Genomic DNA, 17,100 nt, shown 5'->3' with positions numbered 1-17,100 from the left:
TCCATTGCAGAAGGCTGGCCTCTCCAACTGGGGCCGGGGGCACTGCAAGAATTGACTGACCCCCTAGGCCAAGCTGGGCCGTTTTCCTCGTAGCATTTCTCCAAAAAGTTGTGAAAGAGGAAAAGCCCCAATAAGGAGTTAAGAGCTGTAAAACTAGATTTTTTTTTTTTTTTTTGTGGTAATGCCTCTTAAATCCTGTGTCCAGCACTTAGCCTGTAGGACTGGCATTCTGCTACAGAGCAAGACGCCAGCACCGCCCCACTTCCCTATAAAGGACGGAGAAGGCGGCGATGGCACCCCACTCCAGTACTCTTGCCTGGAAAATCCCCAGGAGGAAGGGCCCAAATCCGCAAAGCTGACCCCGAAAGGGGGCCTGGTCCTGGCAGTCGGGCTGGCGCGCCCTGCTCTGGATCACGTCGCAGCCCCGGCGGGTGGGAGGGAAGAAGCCGCAGCGGGCAGCAGGGCCAGGGCGGGAGGCCAGGCCGCGGTGGCCCCTCCGGGCTCTCATCTGGGCGCCCGCCCCGGGGCCTCACCAGCCGCCCAGGCCCGCTCCCTCCACCCCCGCTCTCAGTCCCCCCGCGACTCGCGCGCCCTTAGAGGAAGTAGGTGGCTTGGCCCCACCGCCGGCAGCGGGATCGGCCCCTTCCCGCTACCGCGCACCCACGCGGGCTCTTCGGAGCACCGCCGCCTCCTCCGCGGGTTTTAGCCCGCGGGCCACCCCCACCCCCCCCAGGCCGCGCCTCCCCAGCCTTGCCAGCCCGCCGGCGGCGGCCGTCCCCGCAGAGCCCCGCTCTGGGCGGCGATCCGTTCCCCGCGCCGCCTCCAGCGTCTCCCCCGCCGGGCCTCCGCCGACCCGGCTGCAGTCCACGTGGCTCGGCGCTCTCGGTTCGGCTCGCCGGCAGCCCGGAGCCCGGGGAAAGCTGAGCCGAGGCCGGGTGGGAGGTGGGGCGGCCGCCGGGGGAGCGCTGGGCCGCGAGGGGCGGGCTCTGGGCGGAGGAAGGGGAGGGCGGCGCGCGCGAGAGGCACCCGCTCGGCTCCAGCGCGCCCCGGCTCCCGACTCCTGGCCCCGGCCCCTCCCCGGCCGGCCCGCCTGCCTCCCCCTCCCATTCCACCCGGGGGAAGGTGTTCCCGAGACCGCCCCCCTGCTCACCCCGCCTCCCCGCTCCCCCGGCTCCAGCCTCCGCCGGCGGAGCTCCACTATGCCAGACAGTTTCGACACTTTGCAAAGACAAAGACCAGAGCGAGGAGGAAGAGGAGGACCGGGAGGAAGAGCAGGCGGAGAGAGAGCAGGCAGGGGCGATGTGAGCAGGGAACGGGCCGAGTGTTCGGGACACCCCCGTTTTTATTCTCCTTCGGATCTCCTCGTCCCGTACCCACCCGCAGCCCCAGAGCTCCGGAAACTTCCGCGTGTCTCCGGCCGCGGTGAGTGAGCGCGCGGAGCCGGGGGTGCGCGGGGGGCTCCATCCACCCGAGTTGGGGCTCGGGCAGTCTCGTGTGTGTTCTCCGAGTGGAGGGGGTAATGGTCCGGACCCGGGGACAGAGGCGATGGGGAAGGATCTGGGAGTGTGTGACAGGGGCGTGGAAGTGGACTGAGGACCCAGGCGCCGGGAGAGAGGAGGGCACACGCAGGGAGCCCCCATCCTTAGCAGCGGCGTCGTCGGGGTATTTGGGAGAGCAAGGAGGTCGGAGCGGAGGGTCGGGCTCAAGGGTATACAGCCGTTTCAAAAAGAGCTGCTGGGAGCTCTAGGGAGCCTACTCCGGGTCTGGGGCAGCGGTCCCCGGGGTGGCCCCAGTGACATTGCACTCGGCGCTCGGAGCTGGCATCCCGCCGATTGGGGCCGCCGAAAGCGAAATGCCCCGCGGGGTCGCCTGTGGGCTAAGACCCCACGAGGAGACGGGGCCGTGCGAACCTTTAGAGTGGAATCCGGGGTGCGGGGGCGCGCGGAGGCCGCCCAGTGATCCCAGTCGAGCGTCCAAATCCCCTGCGAGCAGGCGCGGATCCGGGAGGTGGCCTTCGCCCCCGGGGACACCGCAGGCTCGAGTTGCTCCGGATACGGTGGAGAGGTTGGCAACCGGGGCAGGCCAGCTGGACGTGGCGTGTTGAACAGGGAGGGACTGAGGTGGGCGAAGGGGAGGTTGACGGGGGTGGTGCCCGCGGCAACTCGAAACGGAGTCTGCCCGGGATCCCGTTAGGCGCCGCAGCTGCCGCGAAATAATCTGACGAAAGTTAGCAACTTGTCTGCGTCTGGGGTGTGTGACCTGCGCGGGGCAGGAGCAGCTCCGCCGGGGGGCGCGGGAGCGGGCAGCAGTGCCACTGGGGCAGAGTGCCCAGATGGGGGCATAGCCTTGTTCGAAATCGGGACGGTGGCGCAACTTTGAGCTCCTTCTTTCACTAAGCCAGAGTGTGTTTGAGCTTGACCTTGCGGGAGGCAGCGCGGCTGAACTTGAGATGGGTACTGAGGCTGCTCCCTAGCGGGGCAGTTATGCCCCAGGGCGCCTACGCTCTATCCCTTGGCCTGGTCTCCCGGGAAGGGTGTTGGGATCTTTTGGGCTCTGCTTGTCCGCCAGAGACCCAAGTCCCACCTCCCTCGTACGCGAGGATCGCGGACAGAGCCTACAGAGCGTGGAGCTCGGTGGGGGCGCTGGAGGAGCGGACGAGAGTCCGCTCGCAAGTGTGCGCGTGGCTGGGGGCTGGGCGGGTCACTGCGTCTCGCGGGCTCTGCGTGTCCCGCAGAGGGAGACAGCCTTGACCCTGAGGGCAGTGCCTCCTGGCTGCGGCCCCGCATGGGGCATCCGCCTGGCTTTCACGTGCCCACCTCCGGGAACCCCTCGCCTCTCCCGGCCCATCCCCTTCCTGGATCCCACGCCACGTGGATTTGCGCCTAGATGGTTCCCCGGGGAGACAGTGAGCACCCACTCCCGCTCTGCGGCTGTGTGTGTTGGGCGAGCGGTATCCGCCAGCTCGGAAAATGAGGTCCGCTGGGGACTGGGTGGTCCAGCTGTCGCGTCCGGCACACAGTAGGTGCGAAAGGTGTGAAAAGGTCCCTTCCTGGGAAGGCGCTGGCGGAGGCCACGGTGTCTCTTCCCTCTTTCTCCCCACGTTTACTATTATTGAATTCGCCTCCATCTGCCCTGTCCAGAGCTTTTGACTTCTAGACGTATTTTGCGCACCTACTGTGCGCTGGGCTCAAAGATGGGCTATTCTTAGAAGACGCGGGCGCAGCCATCAGTTTGCGCGCGCGCGCGCGTGTGTGTGTGTGTGTGTGTATGTGTATGTGTGTCCCTGGGGAGCTGAGCGACTGCGTTCCTCAGGTTCAGAAAAGGCAAAGTGCACTGCCCCCTGCCGACCACTATGGAAACTGCCGCTTGGCTACAGGGATGGGAAGGGGCGCTGGAGACTTGGTGCCAGGAGTCGCTCCCTGCACTTTCTAGCACCTTCCAGCACCTTCCAGCACCTTCCTTATTGCCCCCAGACATGGCCTGGCCTTTTTCTGCAATCCTGCGGGTAGCTGAAGAGACTAACCCGAATCCCCCACTTTAACATGTCCCGATCTTGTGCCAAGTGGGGGTAAAATGGGGTCATGGCTTTTACCTTCCAAATATGTTAGACTAAATATTATATGAATTGTGTGAATGTGTGTATATAAGTATATATACATACATATGTTTACACACTATTTTTGTGTATACATATTCATATGCCTTGACCTCAAGTCTGGACATGAAAGGAATTTCATACTATGAAAAATTTATTTTATGGAATAAATAACAGAATAAGTGGGGGGGGGGAGCCGTCCCCTGCTTTGAAGAATCCCACGTGGGTGGGAATATGCCATCCTGTGTTTTGCAAGGCCTGCATTTGCTCTCCAGGTCTGCCTCCCCAGGTCTGCCTCCCGGGCAAGGCTGGGGCCTGGGCCCCAGCAGCGTCTTGCCTTGACTTCCCTCCTCCGTTGGTGGCGGGACCAGCACTCCCCTGGAACACTGGGTTTAGAGTAAAAAAAAGAGAAAAAAACAGAAAGTGTTGGGCAGAGGAATTTCTTTCTAGGGGGTGCACATTCCGCTCCTCCAGGCTCTTATCAGCAGTGGCCTCCTGCTCACCTCAGGACTGTTTCCACTTGGAGGCACAGGCTGGGCTCACCAGACCTAAGGTCCTGAAGTCCTAGCACCGGCCGTCTGGAGCTCTCTGTGCGCCAGTGTTGGTGGGCTGGGTCCATCTGTGGGCCTGGCAGGGAGGGTTTTGTGCAGGTGGGTGTCTGTCTCCTCTCTCCACTGCCAACCCCAGGAGCATCAGCTGGAAGCCAGCTGTCTGCAGCCCCGTGGGAGCCCCATAGAGGCCCCATAGGGGCCTCTTAATCTTCTGGTCAGTTAACCTTGCCTGAGTCTGTTGCTGACTCAGAGGATTTGTATCTGAACAGGCTTTGCCTTATAGTATCTAAACCTTAACCCTTCCCTGAAGTCCCCTCCCACATCACGAAAAACAGCCAAGAAAGCAAAAAATAAAATCCACTTAAAACCTTGCACAGCTTCCCAGCGAGTCCTCCGTGCATGTCTGCACACACCCATCACGGGCGGGTGAAAGAGCTGGAATTATTCTAGGGTAAGGCTTCCATGCACTTTTTCCAGGTCTGGAACTCTCTGGATCCTGCCGCACTGGCCCCCACCTCACCCCCGCCCTGGCCGAGCAGAGGATCTGGGTGCCCCCGTCCCGCCCTAATTTGATTCCAGGAGCCCAGCCTCGGACCCCGGCGACAGCCTGTGTTCTGGCCTCAGGGCCAGTGAGCAATGGCTTGACCACTTGGCACCCAGAGAGTTTCAGGCTCAGGGTCTCAGTTTCACTGTGGGAAATGAGATGCTCGGAACTCTGCTGACATCACCTTGGGGCCCTTTGAGCCTTTTCCTTGTGAAGGCAGCCCCCACCCCATCATTTGCTTTTGTCTCCAGCTTCATCCTCAGTACCCTCCAGGCCTCCCTGGCATCAGAGACAAGGCTCGCCCACCCCATGCCTACTGTGTGCCTCCTGCTCTTTCTCCTGGATCCTTGAGGAGCAGACTCTCATGGCGAAGTCCATCTTTTATGCCCAAGAGCCCCACAGGGTCCTGCTTGGTATCAGAAATGGGGTTTTCTTATTTCTTTAAGTTTTGTTGTTGGATTATTTTGATTTCGGTTGAACCAACATTTATCAGGAACTTATTGTGTCCCCGACACCATGCAACGTGCTGGACACGTGGTTGATCCTTGTCCCCTACATGTGGACATGAAGGGTTGCCCTCCGGTGGGGTTTGCACTGGAGTGGAAATGTGCATGGGCTGAGGCAGGGTTTTGACCAAGAAGAAAGGATTCTTCTGCTTTGGGGGACCCACAGAAAGATTCATTGAGGCGACTACCCAGGAGTACCTTGGGGAATTCCTTTAGGCATAAGTCAGACTGCTGGAGAGCAAAGGTATTTTCTTTTTATTTTTCAAAGGTATTTTCTTGAATGCATAGTTACTGTTGTTCAGTCGCTAAGTCATGTCTGACTCTTTGCAGACGCATGGACTGTAGCCCGCCAGGCTCCTCTGTCCATAGGATTTCCCAGGCAAGAATACTGGAGTGGGTTGCCATTTCCTCCTCCAGGGGATCTTTCCAGCCCAGGGACTGAACCTGAGTCTGCCATGTCTCCTACTTGGCAGATAGATTCCTTACCGCTGTGCCACCTGGGAAGCCCTGATACTCTGGATAGTTGATGTAAAAGATAAATGAGAGTCTCTCAACAAATCCTGGCTTTTTTTCCTGAAAAGATCTAGATCCAGACCTGTTGGTATAGAAGTGGATTGTGTGCCATCGTGTCCTTTTAACCTATTCAATATCAAGGAATACTATTTGAATATTCTTAAAGATTTTTCCCCTTCCAAAAACACCTGAGGATGTTTGGACCATTTCATCTGCTTCTATGTGTATGTATACATATATATTTTTTCTCCTCTAAGATACATAAAAGCTATCTAACTAGGCCTGATTCTGGAACCCATAGAAGATTATAAAGTACAAACTAAAAATTGTTTATAGTCATTCAGAGTTGAGAAAAAAACATTAGTTCCAAATTATGTGGCAGAAAAAAAAAAAGAAGAAGAAGTTGCAAATGACTTTTGGAAAGTCCCTGTTTGGGTGTACAAAGAAAATACATTCTCTGAATTTCGCTAGATACCTTAAAAAAAATCAAACCAATATCGATATCATTGTAATAGATTATGCTGCATTAAATATTCATCCATTTGAATCCACATGGAACCAACAGACCGGAGTGGCTAAAAATTCCCTTCATGCATATTTACTTAGCAGAAAGCTCTTGAGAAAAACCCAACTGAAAAACACAACCAAAGCAAACCTGGCTACTTCTCTGAGAGGGTGGAATGACTCCAAAAGATCGTTTCATGTTCAAAAAGCCTAAGACAACTCTGCATGAAAGATGAAAATCCTTCTAATTGGGCATTTACCTTTTCAGAAATAAAAGGCTCAGTAGAAAGAAAAGAAAATGGAAAAAAAAACAACCCTTCAAAAAACCTTTTTCCTTGGAAGACCAGACTGGAGCCCAAAATAAATCCCCTGAATTTGGCCAAATCATGAAGAGCTGCATTCTCCCTCCCGACCCTGGTCTAGCTCAGAGAGCTCCCAGTGTTCTGAAAGCAAACGCTCTCTGAAGTGCCCACCTCTGCACACCAACATCTGCAGCTCCGACCTTGGGTGGACTTCAGTCCGTCCCCTCTGTGTGCTCCACTGTGACACGGGTCCTCCCCATTTTATGAATGTAGTGACTTACTCAAGGTCACACAGTCTTGCTCTCGCCCAGATCTTCCGTGTGCCTGGACTACCCTCATGGGAAAATAGGTGACTCCTAGGCCAAGGAATAATAAGCCCACACATCCAGCCACCTCGAATCCCCATCACGCATTTTCCTCTGCTCACCCTCTGGAACCCCCACCTTCACTCTTTCCACCTTGAGCTGTACAGATGAGGAAGCTGAAGGTCAGACGGGTGACCAGGCTCGTGGAAATGACCTCCAGCCTTGGTGGTGCCACCTCCCTGCATCCCGGCCCTTTGCTGTCTCCACCTCAACGCCTGCTCCCTCTCTCTGCTCGGCTAAGTCTGAGAACAATGGCAGAAAATCCCCTAAGTTGGATCTCAGCATCCTTATTAGATCTTACAGTCAACTTAAGGAACAAAACTTCATAACAACACAATATGACACAGCACTATGTAACACAACACCACATAACAACCACAACTGCCGTTCACAGATCACGCAAAGAGTGTATGAATGCACCGGAGCGGAAACAGAAGCCTTAAGGGAGGGGTTGTCGAAGCGGGGTCTGCTGGTGAGACTCAGGTAGGCAGATGACAGTGGAACCTCCAGAAAGGAGCTCTCAACCACTAACTCAGGCATGTGGCTAGATAATTTCCCTACTGTTTAGTTATTTTGCCCATAAATAATTCTCTCCCAGGAGAGAGAGTCAGCTAGCGAGTGCATAGAGTCAAAGTCATTGAACAATAACGTGAACAGAGTTTAGAAGAAAGGCGATAGGAGAGAAGATGCCTGCAGACAGTCTGGGAACAGGGAAGCTTGCCTGCACGTTTTAGAGGGTGGCCTCCTAAATGGCCTCCTGATGCTTTGGCCTCCTGATGTGAAGAACCAACTCTTTGGAAAAGACCCCGATGCTGGGAAAGATTGAAGGCAGGAGCAGACAGGGACAACAGAGGATGAGATGGTTGGATGGCATCACTGACTTGATGGGCATGAATTTGAGCAAACTCCGGGAGACAGTGAAGGACAGGGAAGCCTGGCGTGCTGCAGTCCATGGGGTCGCAAAGAGTCAGACACGACTTGGCAGCTGAACATGACATGACATGTGTGGGCTTCCCAGGTGGTGCTAGTGGTAAAGAACCGCCTGCCAACGCAGGACACAGAAGAGATGTGGGTTTGATCCCTGGGTCAGGAAGATCCCCTGGAGAATCCCATGGACTTCGGAGCCTGGTGGGAAGAGTCGGACACGACCGAAGTCACTTAGCACACACGCAGTCTGGTTGGAGTCTCTGATCTTCCCGGTGGATCCCAGCATTGCTGACTGCAAGCTCTCATCCTTTGGCTCGTCCACACAAACTGAATTCAGAGAGCCCACACAGTGCCCAGGAGTTGAAGAAGGACTGGGCAGGAAGGCTTGGTATAAAGTTTGTCACCAGGCATGTAGACCTAACCAGGTTCCTAGACAGGTGTCTCTCGGGCAGTCTGCTGCAAGAAAAATGAACTGTAAATGTTGTTGTTGTGACGCTAAAAGCGTCCCCTTTTTATATACTTATTTATTTTAATTTTTACAATGTTGTGTTGGTTTCTGCCGTACAACAACACAAATCAACCATAATCATACATATAGCCCCTCCCTCTTGACCCTCCCTCCCCTGCCTGCACCCCACCCCTCTAGGTCATCACAGGGGGCCAGGCTGGGCTCTCCCCAGCTGTCCACTTTAGACATGACAGTGTGTCTATGCTGATGCTACTTTCTCCACTTGTCCCACTGTCTCCGTCCCCTTGCTGTGTCCACAAGTATGTTCTCCACGTCTGCGTCTCCATTCCTGCCCTGCAAATAGGTTCATCAGCACCATTTTCCTAGATTCCATATAGATGCATTCACATACGGTGTTTGTTTTTCTCTTCCTGACTTACTTCACACTAATAACACCTTCACAATGGAGAATGTGTTTGCTGTCCTTCTTCCTTGAAAACACCGTTAATCCTACCACCTGGTGGAGAGTTTGATGAATCAAAACTGTTGCTTTGAAACGTTAGCTGCCACCAACAAGAATGTCTTAGTGGGGGGTATTCCTCATTGTTTCTGAAGCATATTCTTGGTGAAGAAAGGAAATTAAAATGAAAAGGAGAGGTTAGAAGATAGTGAGGCTGTGCACCACCGCCTAAGGGTAATTTCAAATGAAAAACACACCTCTCAGAATGGCTTGAAAAATCGGTTCCAGCATAAGGGCCGCTTCTATTTTCTGTCTGTAATCTATGACAGGAAACAAACTGAGCTACTCAAAAATCTATCGTGAACTATAAGATTATAGAAATTAAACTGATGTCTTCGCTGCAGAAAGTGGGGGCGGGGGCCCTTTCAGGGCCCAAGAGTGGGCTCTTGTCTAACACTTGGAAATGAATTGTCTGAGGAGACACAGGTGCCAAGGAGACACGCAAAGCAAGAAACTTTATTGGAAAGGGGTGCCTGGGTGGAGAGCAGCTGGGTAAGGGGACCCAGGAGAACTGCTCTGACACGAGGCTCACAGTCGGGGGTTTTATAGTCATGCGGTTAGTTTCCGGGTTGTCTTCGGCCAATCACTCTGACTCAGAGTCCTTCCTGGTGGTGCACGCATAGCTCAGCAAACATGGATGCTGGCAAGAAGGCTTCTGGGAGGTGGAAGGACACGTGGGGTCTCCTTTTGATCTTTCCCAAATTCTTCCTGTTGGTGGTGGCTTATTAGTTCCATGTTCCTTACCACGACCTCCAGTGGTAAAATAACTCGCGGGAACGGTTACTATGACGCCTGGCCAGGGTGACGGGCTTCAGTCAGTGTGTTTCCCCTAATATCTCTACAATGCCAAACGTCCAAACAAGGAGAAAAGATGTGATGGACCTGGAGGCAGTTTGGAATATCGAAATGCCCCTGTGTCCTTGGAAACCTGCCTCTGGAATGGAGTGAAGGGGCTTCTTTTTTTCTCGGAACCTAAGTTGTGTTGTGCGTGAGTTGATTGAATGATAACAAGTTACAAAGGTGGTACCTTTAAAGAGCATGAAGTCAGGAAGAACTGTCAAATCTGAGCATTTGCAAAGATCCTTAGCCGTGCCCTTGTTCAACCTTCCTCTACTCCCAGACTTCAATTATTCATTGACTGAGTCACTCATTGATTCATTCAGTGGAAGTACTGGCTGTGCCACTGGCTTGCTGTGTGACCTTCAGTGTGTTTCATAACCTCTCTGTGCTTCCATCACCTCATCTCTAAAACTGTGGATAATAATAGCACCTAGCACCTGGTAGGTACTAGATGAGTTAATACTTGGAAGGTGTTTAGAACAGGACCCTGCCGAGTGCCTGCTTTATAAGTGCTTGCAGAGTGCACGCCGTGCTCATCATCAGCTTTCGAGTTAAGCAATGCCTTGCTCAGCTTCCCCTGAATTGTTTCCTCACTTCGTCTCTACCAAGTGGTTAACGATCCTCTGCTTGAATGTTGCCAGTGATGGCCCTCTGATTTCTGGACACCTCCGTGGATTAGAGAGCTCCTCCTCACACAGAGCTTCCATCCACGGAGGACTTCCTGAAGGAGATGGTAAGGTGGGGGTGGGGTGTCTCTGGAGTTGTCTGAAATTAAGGCTGGGAAAGTTCTCTGGGCTTAAGAAGCTATGGTGTGGCTCCTGGACACTAGTAGTAGAGAGAGTCCTCCTGAGGCTTCAGACATGACATTTTAGACGCTCCCTGCCCTGTATTTCACCACTGAGACAGTTCACGTGGAGGCCTGACCCATATGATTCCTCATTAGCAGGTGGAGCCAGAGTGAGAAACCAGCCCTGAGTTCAAGGCTGTCACAGCTGACTTGGGCACCTCGAGGTGTCCTGGAGACGAGCTTCCAATGTGAAGAGCACGGGATGCGGCAGCGGGCACTGACCCAGGTGCCAAGGGCTCCTAGGTAACCCCACTGGGCAGGCCTCCTCCTCTAGTGATCCCCATTGTGTTTTCTCCCCAGTCTCCTAGACCTCCCTCCTGACCCCCAGTCTCCCTGAGACCTCCCTCTGAGCAAGTCCGTGTCGTTTTTTGTGAATTCTGCCCTTCTCTCCTCCCTAACTCCCGTTCCCAGGAAATACCACTTCTGGACACTCTGCACTCATTTAACCTTCTAAACAGGGCTTTTCGGTCCTTTTTGTTATCAGTATTTTGACAGTTGAGAACACCGAGGCTCATGGAAGTGGGCCACTTGACCTCAGGCCCTCTAGGTGGGGACTGGTCCCCTGCCAGCAAAGCTCCACGTGTCCCATCCACCCCCATGTGACAGCAGCTTCCTTCCACTTCCCTTCAGTTGTTCTGAGAATCAGATAGTGAGTGAAAGTCGCTCAGTCATGTCTGACTCTTTGCAACCCCATGGACTACACATTCCATGAAATTCTCCAGGCTAGAATACTGGAGTGGGTAGCCGTTCCCTTCTCCAGGGGATCTTCCCAACTCTGGGATCGAACCCAGGTCTCCCGCATTGCGGGCAGATTCTTTACCAGCTGAGCCACCAGGGAAGCCCAAGAATACTGGAGTGGGTAGCCTATCCCTTCTCCAGCAGATCTGCCTGATCCAGGAATTGAACTGGGGTCTCCAGTATTGCAGGCAGATTTTTTACCAGCTGAGCTACCAGGGAAATCCAGGAATCAGAGAAGAGGCCAAAAAGAATGAAGCCCCTCCTTCACCAAACGATACTTCAGAGGACTATAAATAGGACACCCAGTGGTGGCACTCGGTCACATTCGCCATGGACAGGACAGACGCTGAGTGATGCCAGCATGTCCTCCAGCCCAAGGTTTTCACGGTCAGCACTGGTTTTTTTTCCCTGCCTCTCTCTCACTCTCCTTTCTTTTTCTTCCTTCTTTCTTTCCCCTCATCCACTGTCTTGCCCCAAAGCACATAGTTCAGCCTCCTTCATTTGGCCGTGGTTGCCTAGAAAACAAACACGCGCCTATGTCACGATTTCTCCCAGTTCTGACAGACACAAAGCAGTGCCCACCAGGCCCCGGGGAGGCTGCCCAGCCTCCCATCTCCTTCCTCTTTAGGCAAAATCAGGGTACCCAACAAGAAAGTCCACGAGGGCACCTCCTGCCCTGGAAACCATCAGGGGCAGAGAGGTCAGTGAAGGCTGGGGTTGGGGGAGAGAACAGGTCCACTGTTTGTTAGCTGTGGAGTGTGGGGCAAGTGCCTACCATGCCTGAGCCTCAGTCTCCCCACCGGTACTCTGGGGACACTACCACCCATCTTTCTGGCTGAGAGTTGAGATAAATCAGGCAGTGTGGGAAAGGCCCAGAGAACAGACGGTCTTCAGGCTGGAAGATGGGAGAGCCAGGGCATGGGGGGCCCTGGAGTGGGACCCACACTTGGAGCCAAGGGCATCTCCCCAGCCATGTGGTCAGTAGAAGGAGAAAGAGAGGAAAACTTCAAGGCACCCGCTTGGTGCTCCTAACCGCTCTGCCCTCTTCCAGCCGTGATCAAGGTGTCTTTTCCTGCGAGCAGAAAGAGATTTAGGCAGACCCACAGTTTAGGTGAACCAGCAGACTGAGGTTTGCAGTGGGTGGGAGACAGAGGCCTGAGCAGCTCCTGGGTAGTCCACGTGGGAGTGTTTGCTTTGCTCCAGTGTGAGAAGTGGTGACTTTATCTCTTTGAGGTTCAAGAGCTGATTGTACTGATGCTGAGAAATTAGAAAGCGAAAGCCACTTGGAGATCTCCAGTCTGGTTGCGAAGGTAACTGGGGGGCCATGGATAGCCACAGGGAGCATGGCAACTGGACAAACCAAGGGACCATGCTGTCCCTCCCATCCCAGACCTGTGGGATTTGAGGTGCAGGAGGACACCCTTCTGGAGCCCAGCCAGGCTGGAGAGTGAAGAGGAAGCCTGGGGCTCAAGACAGCCCTGGCTCTGAATCACATCTCTGCTGATTTCTAACTGTGTGGCTGTGGGCAGATACCTAACTCTCTCAGAGCCTCAGTTTCCACATCCGTGAAGTGGGGATAAGACTACCACCCTCAAGAGGCTGGCCGCACAGGTTGAATGAAATCACACACGTGGAATGTGACTGTGGTTCTGGCCTTGCTGTCCAGATGCATCCCGTGGTAGCTGTTGTAATAATAATATCTCCGTTGGCAGAGCAGCCAGAACTCAGCAGTCAGGCACCGGCTTCAGAAATCCACTCCTTCTCAGGACTCCAGCATGTGGAACCCTTTCAGAGAGGGAGGGTGCATGCTAGCTTTCCCAGCCTGGTGAACATCCCTGCTTCTTGCCCAAGTTCTGACTGGCTTCTTCAGCCCACACACCAAGACGGGGGAGGTGCAACGAAACCCTGGAGAGGGCCAAGCTGCTGAACTCAGCTTCCTTTCACTCTCAGTATTAGTTAGCTCCGTCATCTCTGGTTTGCACACTCAGAATTTCCGCCTTCATACCTCACTTTCAGTCCTGCTCTGGACGTTCTAGCACTCACACCAGGCTTTTCTAGGGCATCTCACCATTTACCCTTGCTCTTCTGCGTCATCTGTTCCGATTGCAAGCTGATCTAGCCAGTCTCAGTTCTTTTTCTCGTCCTCCATGACCATTGAATGCTGGTCAGGAATTCAGATTAAGAAACCACCCAGTTAACCCGTGCCCTCTCTCCCTGGGTACAGAGTGAGGTGGTTCTTACTGTTTGCTCGAGTCCTCTTCCCCACAGTGGGAGAGCCCCCAAGTGTACTGCCGTCCCCATCAGGGCAGAGCAGAGTGCTTGCACAGCACAGAAGAAGCTCCGTAAGCGCTGATTGAAGGGAGCTGTGTTAGTCCTGGTCTTAAATGGAGTCCACCTAGAAATCAGTGTATCATTCAGGCTCCACTCTTTGCTATGACCATGAGCAAGTTATTTCATCTCTGCAAGCCTCCACTTACTCGCCTACACAGCGACTGCAGATAATAATACCGCACACATCACAGGACCATTATGAGGAGCCACTGAACTTTTGGGTACAAAGGGCTTAGTTTGGCAAAATCTTCACAAACAGTGAAAAACAGTACCTGCTACTATCACTACTGCTAGTCTTACCTTATAATTTTTATTAAAGCAAATTCATGTTGTTTCTTATTCTCTTGCTTTGCAGTACAGCCCTGTGAAGCATTGAGGGAGATTCAGTTTCCATTTTACTAGTAAGTAAACTATGACTCAGAGAAAGCCTGTTTTTCTAAACTCACACAGCTAGACTTTGTGTGGCTGGCCTCCGATGCTTGGCATACCTAGCAGCCAGCCACACTGTTTTGGAACATGATATGACCATGAGCCTCTGAGAAAAGATTCCTGTAATTTAAAAGCACAGCAGTATTTTTTTCACCTAGGCCCAGTGTTAATAATTATTCAGATGATCTTTTTTTTTTTTTTTTGACTTCGAGGAGAAAGGCTATGCTTTATTAAGCAAACTGCTATACTCCAGGTGTGATGGAGAGTTTCATATCCTGTTCCCTGCTCTATCCTAAGAAGAAACAGAATTGGAGAACACGCTCTGTCATAAGATTTATTGCATTCTGTTGCACAGAAGAAAGGAATTTCAGGTGGTAGATGCACTAACAGGGGCAAAGAAGGTATGATTTATGAATCCAGATTAGGAGAAGTGAGAACTCGCTGATTCGTTTGACTGGAATTTGTCCTAATCTGTGCACCGGCTGGAATTTGTGGGCATTTTTCTTGCCTCAGGTCTCCTGGTTTAAGTCCAGCAGTTTACCATTAAGGACCCGGTTGGTAGCTGGTTGCTGCCAGTTGGATGGAGAGAAATGAGGGGGCAAGCCCTGAGCCTGGAATCAGAAGCCTTTGGCCCATGTTCCCATAGCCCTGTTCTCAGCCGTGTGATCCATGGGCCCACCTCTCCAGGCCTCAATTTCTTCATTTGTACCTGGGAGAGTCACATGAGCGTTTCTGCACCCTTTCCAAAAATGAGGATTATGTCTGATCCGTCTTCCTGTGTAGTCCCTGTGTATGAACACATTTCACCATTTTCAAGAATTGAGTTAGTGGAAGCCTTGGGAAAGCAGGAGGAATGTAAGAAGATGCAGGGCAGGAGGGCATAGGGAAGAAAGTTGTGATGTGGCATTCTAGAAGAGATTTTTAGGGCTTCCCTGGCGGCTCAGTGGTAAAGAATCCGCCTGCCAGTGCACGAGACACGTGTTCAATCCCTGATCTGGGAAGATCCCACGTGCCACAGAGCAGCTAAGCCCGTGAGCCCCAGCAGTTAAAGCCTGTGAGCCCCAGAGCCCGCGCTCTGCAACAGGAGAAGCCGCTGCCGCGAGAAGCTTGTGCGCTGCAACTCGGGAGTAGCCCCCGCCCACCAAGACTAGAGAAAAACCTGCGCACCCACGAAGACTCAGCAAAGCCAAAAATATACGCACATACAGTTATTCAAAACACGAGGAGGTGTTAAAGATCAGTTAAAATCAGAAATCAGGGAGAGTCAGAGTAGCTGATGAGGCTGCTGCTCCTGGGCCCAGCAGGTTAGGAAGTGGGGTCCGCTCCTTCTCTGTGTGATCAGTGCCTTGGGTCCTGGTAGAGCAGCTGAGAACCCCAGGCTCTGGAAGGTGGGTGATGCTTGGGGGGCACAGATCCAGTTTTTAAAGGCCTCACGGTTGCAAGCTTGCTGGTTGGGGTTGGAAATCCAGTGCAGTTGCCAAGATATTGCGTATCATTCCCTGTGCTATACAATAGCTCCTTGTTGGTTATCTGTTTTACATGCAGAAGTGTGTATATTTTAATTTCAAACTCCTAATTTATCTGTCCCCCCTTCCCCTTTGGTAAACGTAAATTTGTTTTCTATGTTTGTGAGTCTATTTCTGTTTTGTAAATAAGTTCATTTTTTTTAAGATTCCACATATAACTAATATCATGTGATATTTATCTCTGTCTGACTTACTTTCACTTGGTATGAGAATCTCTAGGTCCAGCTATGTTGATATGGCTTTATTTCATTCTTTTCTTTAGGGCTGAGTAGTATTCTGTTTTATATATATATATAAATATATATATATATACAGCTACATATTCTGTTTTATATATATATAAAACATCTTCTTTGTCCATTCATCTGTTGATGGATGGTTAGGTTGCTTCTATGTCTTGGCTGTTGTGGATAGTGATGCTCACTCACTCATTTATTCTATAGCCATTACTGAGTGCCCCCTCCCCTCAAGTGCCCCCTTTACCCATACAGTGTCCAGTGGGGGTGGGGAAATCTAGTAATAAGTAAAGTCAGTAAAATACTGTCCTTTCCACCACCCCTAAGGGCTTCAGTCTCATGAGAACAATGGGCGATAGAATTGTGGTGATGGCTTGCTCTTAGTAAATTCTTGTTAAACAATAAAATGAACCAGGGAAGATCAGCACAGGAAACCATGGAGTCCCTGTAAGGTTCCCTAGCCCATTTCAGGGTAAGGACAGCGTGATGTCAAAGCAAACATCTTGGAAGTGTGGTGCATGAATTGCTTTGCTCATTCTCTGACTCAGGAGATAGTAATTGAGTTTCTCCCGGCGGGGAGCGGGGAGCTGGGTGGTGGCTTGTAGAGTGGCGTCTAGGACAGCTGCCTCACTCTTGCCTCGTGGAATTACTGGGCTGTGACCGATGCTCTGCAGGAGCGCAGGGAATTCTGGGAATGTGTCATGGCAGTGCCTGGCTTTATCTGTCCTGTCGATAGGGATGTTCCTGGGAAGTGCGCTGACACTGAGACCCGAAGGGTGAGCAGAGTGTGGGTGGGGATGGTGTGAGTCATTAATGGGAGGGAGGAAGGTGTGAGCTGCAGTGTACAAGGACCCCTCTGGCATTGGAGGAGGTGGCAGACACCATTTGGAGGCTGGGGGCAGTGAGCCTCCGCCTTCATTCTTCCAGAAAACTGGGGCTGAAAAAAAAGTTTCATTCCCAGAATTTCCCCTAGCTGCTCTGGCCACTTTGTGTTTCTTCTGTATAAACATCCCGCCTACATCGGGACCTCCAAATAGAGTCTGTTTATCATCAACACCAGATGCCTGTAGACAAATCTGGAGTCAGTTGATCTCTAAATCCTGTTGATTTCTTGTGTAAAATAGTTCCTGAATCTTCTCCTCGTCTTGCCCACAGCCCAGCCTTATCCCTGGCCCTCATCGTCTCTTGACAGTCAGGCTGAACTGGACAGCACAGGCTGACTTTTCTTTCTGACCTAAAAATCATGTGGTCTCACTGCCAGCAGTGTGAGGATAACTTGGTGGTTGTATCAGCTAGGTTTCTCTGCATAACAAACAGTCTCGAACCTTAGCACCTTCAACAATAAACATTTATTATTTTTCCTGATGCTGTGGGTATG

At 52.3% G+C, this 17,100-nt stretch overlaps 1 protein-coding gene across 5 annotated transcripts in view; it reads left to right on the top strand.

The window, feature by feature from the left end:
- Positions 1,139-17,100, top strand: part of ST3GAL1 (ST3 beta-galactoside alpha-2,3-sialyltransferase 1) — a 91,021-nt gene continuing 75,059 nt past the window's right edge. For 4 of the 5 annotated variants that reach the window (XM_018058595.1, XM_018058594.1, XM_018058593.1 and 1 more), the window contains exon 1: positions 1,140-1,422. The gene's annotated coding sequence lies outside the window, so the exon portion shown is untranslated. Of the gene's footprint in view, positions 1,423-17,100 lie in introns of all 5 variants that reach the window. The other variant, XM_018058596.1, reaches the window with a different exon arrangement.

This window comes from Capra hircus, chromosome 14 (assembly GCF_001704415.2).
Source record: "Capra hircus breed San Clemente chromosome 14, ASM170441v1, whole genome shotgun sequence".
NCBI lineage: Eukaryota > Metazoa > Chordata > Mammalia > Artiodactyla > Bovidae > Capra > Capra hircus.
Note: the sequence above shows the minus strand (reverse complement) of the source record. Positions and strands in the feature narration are given on the sequence as shown.